A 6,000-nucleotide genomic window follows, 5' to 3' on the forward strand; every position below is an offset into this window, starting at 1 on the left:
CCCAGCCCAGCCTTCAGAGGCAAGATGGCTTTCTAAGAGTCGGAAGCCATCTGGTCTACAAAGTAAGATCCAGAACAACTAAGGCTACACAAAGAATTCCTATCTTGGATGACCCCCTGCCCCAAAATGAAGCCCCCTTGCTATAGCACTCTCTGCCTTCTTCACTTGAGACAGTGTCTCTTACTGGAACCTGAAGCCAGGCAAACTCCTGTCTCTTCCCCACCACAATCCTGAGATCATAGGCATGCACAGCCACACCCCTTGTTTTTTACATATGAGTGCTGGGAATTTAAACTTAAGTCTTTCCATCTACTTAGCAAACATTTTTACCCTACTGACTGCTACTTCTCTCTGGTTTCTTAGTTGAAGGCCTTTATTTTCAGAAAAAATTGTATCAAATGAGATTAACAAGTCATTGATGAAACAATGAGAGTTTTTTTTCATAACTTCAAATTTACAAACTCATAAATTAGTATTATGTAATTTTTCTAATATTTTAGGGCCATATGAATTTAAGTATCATTATAATACACATGATACTTTCTGTCTAATAAAATTCACTATGAAAAAAAAACCTACCAATCTGAGTTCTGCAAAAACAGAGTGTTCTGAAATTCTTGGCCAACCCCCACCCCCCAAATCACATTAGCAGGAGCCATATAGTATAAAAATTGTCTCTCCATGATTCAAATGACCAAATCATCCATGACAATATTATGCTAGGCATAAATTAAGTTTACGGATATTAATCTATTATATTACTGTACTCCAAATGCTAAACAAGATCGCTCAGTTTACATTTTATACAATTATTCACTATCAACTCCTCATAGAACTAGAAACCAGTACTGCTAATTAAATTTCACATTACTGAACAATACTTTTTTAACAGAGATAAACTTTAATTATGAAATTACTCTAGAAATTGGCAAAAGCTGTCAACCAATATCTTCTTTGTACAAGTCAATCTTCCTTTTAAGATTATTAATTCAGCCCAACATCCAGGATGCTAAGACAGGAAGACTGTTAATTCCTGCCCAACCTGGGCTACACCAAGACCATGTCTCCAAAACAATAAAAGGAAAGGAAGAAACACAAAGCCCCTAGGTAGATCCTGCAAGTGAATATTAAGCAGTCTTTTCGAATGCTTTTAAGCTTTTTAATACAATTTTCTGCATACACAGGTAGAAGCTGAAATAAAATTTACCTCCCACCCTCCATTTGAAAATGTATGTGGCAAACACCGTGAAAAATTACATTTAGGAGAAAGTTAGCTTTTAAGTTTAAAGATATTATTGCAGTATAACATACTATTATAAAAAGGAGGTGCTTCACCCTAAACCTAGCACTTAAAACAGATCCACTACTTTTTTTTTTTAAACTACCAGTAAAAGTTTCTATTATGTGGTTGATTTCATTTGTTGATACTAGTCTTATCAGTCTTGAAATGAGGATCCTCTGCCTCAGCCTCCCGAGTGCTAGGATTCACAAGCAAGCACTATAACGCCAGGCTAGAAAGTAGGCTTTAAAAATAAAATTCTAAACAGAGAAAAAGGATCTTCTCCAATTTTATGGCAAATTGGCAATAATAATAATAATAATAATAATAATAGAACATGAGACAGACAACAGGAAATCCTAAGGGGACAGATGAACCACTTCTCTCTTGAGTAAGTGCTTCCAGAAGATAAACACTTTACCAAAGAGGTTAATGATATTTCCTCTGTTGTACACAATTCAAAATGGCTAGTTGGAAAAGTTCTGCTCAAACCTTAACAATCAGTCTCCCGGTTGCCAGTAAGTGGCTTTGTTTCCAGTTTTACAGACTATTCTGGGATGTCAAGAGTTACATTATTGCTGCTTCAAAAGAGCCCTTGTTTCAGCTCGCTCCCTCTGACAAGGGATGTTGAGTACAGAGGTGTTTACAGAGACCTGACGCTTAGAATGATGTTAGGAAAGGTCCACCCCTTACTACTCCATCCTTTACCAACCACATTTGGTGTGTTTTTGTTGTTAAACACTTAAGTCTTTTTGAAAAAGGCACCTGCACATAGTTTCGTCTTGGCCAATAGAGTTTGCCGTCAGGAACTCCAGGGAAACCGACACCCTAAAGCCCACTTGGCCAAGGGAAGAAGGGGGCTGGGGGAGAGAGCAGCCACGCCTGGCAGCTAGGCAGCAACGGCGGCTGTTTACAGGCGCCTACTCCCTCCCCCACCGTACAGACAGGGGTCTAAACAACATTTCCTGCGAGCGAACTCTCCGCTCGCCCGCTGTCCTCCGAGGGACCAAGGAACCAGCCAGCCTCGGACACCCCCCCTCCCGCCCCAGCCTCCCCAGCCTTCCCCGCGTCCAGGGCGGCGTCCGCACCGCCCCTCGGCCTACCTACCCCGGCAGGCCCTCCGGGAGGCACGCGGAGGCCTGAGGCCTAAAGGACGCCGGCCACTGACAAGCCCTGGGGCCGGTCCCGAGCTCAGGGCGGGTGAGGACAGCCCCATCCCCGCAGCCGCTGCCTATTGTTCTCGGCCGCGGCCGCCCCACTCCCCACACTGCCGTCCGCCACTTGCTCACCGCGCTGGTCCGAGCAGCAGCTCCTCTCAGCTCCGAGTCCCTGCGGCCGTCGCCACCGTCGCGGCAGCCGCCGCCGCCGCCGCTGCCACCATCGACTCTGACTCTGTCCCAGGCCGCCGGACCACGGCCGTAGCCGCCACCGCCAGCGCCGCCTCCAGCCCCCCACCTGCTGCTGCTGAGGCTGCTCCTGCAGCAGGGGCCATCTTGTTGGTCGGCCTCCCCTTCCTCCTCCGCGTCCTCCGCCGCCCGTCGCTCGTTGTCCTCGTCCCCTTCCTCTTCCTCAGACTCCGGCCCGCCCCGAGACTGGGGCGGAGACCAGGGCGAGGCTCCTCCTCATAGGGTGGACCCAACGAAGTGGGGGCGTGGTTAACGAGGTGGGGCGTGGTCGGCTGTGGGCGGGGCCAGGAGGAAAGCTCTGAGTCACCTGCCCCAACGCCCTACCCAGAGCGGGTGACGCGCCCCGCCCGTGTCCCGAGAACTATCGTGCGGGGAGTGGAGAAACTTGTCCCACCTCCTCCCTGGCTACCCGCCGGACCTGTCGCCACCGTGCTTTGGTCCCGGCATGCATGAGGCCAGGCGTGTGCCCGTAAGCTCGCTCCTATGGAGTCTCGTGCTGCCTCTGAGCTTGTCAGTTTCTCAGGTCTGGACTCTTCTGCTCTACTAGCATCTCTTTTACTTATGTATTACCTCTCCTCAGCCGCGCGCCTCTCTGTTTCTGTCTCTATCTCTGCATCTTTTTAACTTACATACTACTACCTCTCTCCTGTTGAGACAGAGAGTGAGTTAGGGGATTCTCTTAAGCTCTGGACCCTTCCTCTACTCTTTACCTGTATTGCATCCAACCCCTCCCCAGGACCCTGCGTTGTGGTGTGTGTGGGTGTGTGTGTGTGTGTGTGTGTGTGTGTGTGTGTGTGTGTGTGTGTACATCTTCGACAGAATTCGGTTTAGCCAAACCCTGGAGAACCAAAAGAAATGGAATTCTAATATTATGTAGTATCACATTTATATACTAATCTTTACATTAAAACTGCTCAAATCAACACCATCTAATGCTCCCTCCCCACTCTCCTGTTTCCTGCTTTGGCTGTGAAAGCAGAAAATTGTTGCTCTGTCCTTTCTTTTTGGTTTTTTTGTTTTGTTTTGCTTTAGTGGTTTTGTTTGTTTGTTTGTTTTTGAGATAGGGTCTCTATTATGTAGCTTTGGCTATCCTGGAACTTCCTCTGTAAACCAGGCTGGCTTTGAACTCAGAGTTCCATTTGTCTCCCAAGTGCATGTGCCTAATTCCCAATCTGACCTTCACTATAAACTCACCAACATTGATTTTAAAAAATAGAACTACTAATACCTCTCACAATAAACAATTAACTGGGTGGCTGTTGGGCTTTGTTGTTGTTTGGGCTTTGTTTTGGTTTGGTGTTTTTCTGTGAGTGTTTGTTGTTTTGGTTTGGCTGGGTTTGTTTTATTCTTGGAACAAAGCACCCTGGAGCCTAGATTGACCTAGAAGTTCTGATCCTTTTTCTCCAGAGAGCTGAGATTATAGGTATATGCCACCTAGCCATACCTGGCTAGGTTTTGGTTCTTGAGACAGGCTCTTGCCCTGTAGCTGAGGCTAGCCCGGAGCACACTCATTGGGGCTAGCTAGTCTCCTACCTCCTTCCTTCCTTCCTTCCTTCCTTTCTTTCTTTCTTTTGGTTTTTTTGAGACAGTTTCTCTGTGTAGCTGTCCTGGAACTCTCCCTGTAGACCAGGCTGGCCTAGAACTCAGATGTCTGCCTGCCTCTGCTTTCCAAGTGCTGGGATTAAAAGCCTATGTCACTAATGCCTGCCCAGCAAACCCTTCAACCTATTAATTTAAGGATTATAGGTGTAAACCAGCACATCCAAATCAGATACTATTTATATTATTGCTGAAATATTACACATTTTTCCTAAACTTGTAAGAGTTTTTTGTAGTGATTATAATTTCGTGGTGGTGAGATTTCAGCTTATTTTTAGACTTCCTTGATTTTTTGCTGCTTTGAAGTAAGCTAAATCTGTAATCTCTTAAACTACTAAACACAGCTATTCCCGCTTATCTGAATTTTATGATTTCAGATACCTCTGGGCAATTGTAAGCCAAAAATATTAACTGAAAATTTCCAAAAACAATTCATGAGTTTTCAATGAATTTCTATCATGCGTTGTTATAATTGTTCTGTTGATCATTTCTGTTTAGTTGTTAACTTGCCTAACTTATGAATTAAACCTACTTATTCTTGTGTATAAGTAAACACGTAAAAGGCTCTGTACTCTTCTCCTTCAGTTCAGTCATCTGCTGGACATCTGGGAACATACCCTAGTCAGATAAGAGCCTGGCTCTTGCACTAAGCCACGACCTAATTTCCAGCAGCCATAAAGTTTAGGCCGGCTTGTATAATCTAAATGTTATCTCCTGGAAAGCTTTTCCCTCCTCAAACAACCAGGGCTTAGTCTCCTACCAGGAAAAACAGATAATCTGTTCCTCCTACTATTCCTCCTGGCTCACTCCTAGGGAACCTTCCACAACAGAAGATTTTAGCTGCTGTTGCTAGGCACACATGCCAACCTCTCTGTTTAGGTGAAGGCAAGTAGCGCAGCTTCCATTACAAACAACCTAATGAAAGTTCCTTAAAATAGGAATGGCGATACCTCAGCTGGCTATTTCAACTAAAAATAAGTTAAACACAGAGGTTCCTCCAAGTTCATTTGAACTATAGAATTGAGCAATAGTTAGTGGGAAAGGAAGAGCAACTGTAGAAACAAGTGTTTATAATAAAACTAACCTGCAAGGAGTCATTTAGGTTTTGAATTCCACAATTAGACTAGACATGAGATACAGAAGACAATGTGTCCCTTGAGACCAAGTCTATTTAAAAGAGATGTGGTAATCCACCAAGGGAAAGAGGAGATAGTGTGAATTTTATTCCAAAATCAATAACTATTTGTAAATTTTAGTTCGTAAATCAATCTCTCTTCCCCTAATTTTTCTAAGTTTTAACATTACTAGGGTCTTGAAATTAGGAATTAATTAAAAGATTAAACTAGATAGTATGTTGAAGTTTATATGCATATACAATTTCAATTTCAGAACTTTAGAAATTAAAGCACCACATGGTGGTACACACCTTCAGTCTAGCACTCAAGAGGCAGAAGCAAGGGTACCACTGTGAGTTAGAGGCCATCTTGGTCTATATAGAGAGCTCCAGGCCAGCCAAGGCTACCTAGTGAAACCCTGACTCATAAATGAATAATTAATCAATGCAATGCAATCAATCAAAACTTTAAAAAATATAAATAAGAAATGTGTTGATGAAGACAGCTAGGCATGGTGGCATAGGTCTTTGGTCCCAGTACTTTGAAAGCTGAGGCAAGACAACTGAAATTTAAATTCTACTTATGTAGGGTGAAACGTCCT

The 6,000-nt window shown here is 44.0% G+C and overlaps 1 protein-coding gene across 2 annotated transcripts in view; it reads right to left on the reverse strand.

The window, feature by feature from the left end:
- Positions 1-2,776, reverse strand: part of RC3H1 (ring finger and CCCH-type domains 1) — a 62,902-nt gene extending 60,126 nt beyond the window's left edge. For both annotated transcript variants that reach the window (XM_080938470.1, XM_080938469.1), the window contains exon 1: positions 2,569-2,776. The gene's annotated coding sequence lies outside the window, so the exon portion shown is untranslated. The remainder of the gene's footprint in view (positions 1-2,568) is intronic.
- Positions 2,777-6,000: the final 3,224 nt, after the last annotated feature.

Source organism: Micromys minutus, assembly GCF_963924665.1.
Source record: "Micromys minutus genome assembly, chromosome: 1".
In the NCBI taxonomy this organism is placed as follows: Eukaryota; Metazoa; Chordata; class Mammalia; order Rodentia; family Muridae; genus Micromys; species Micromys minutus.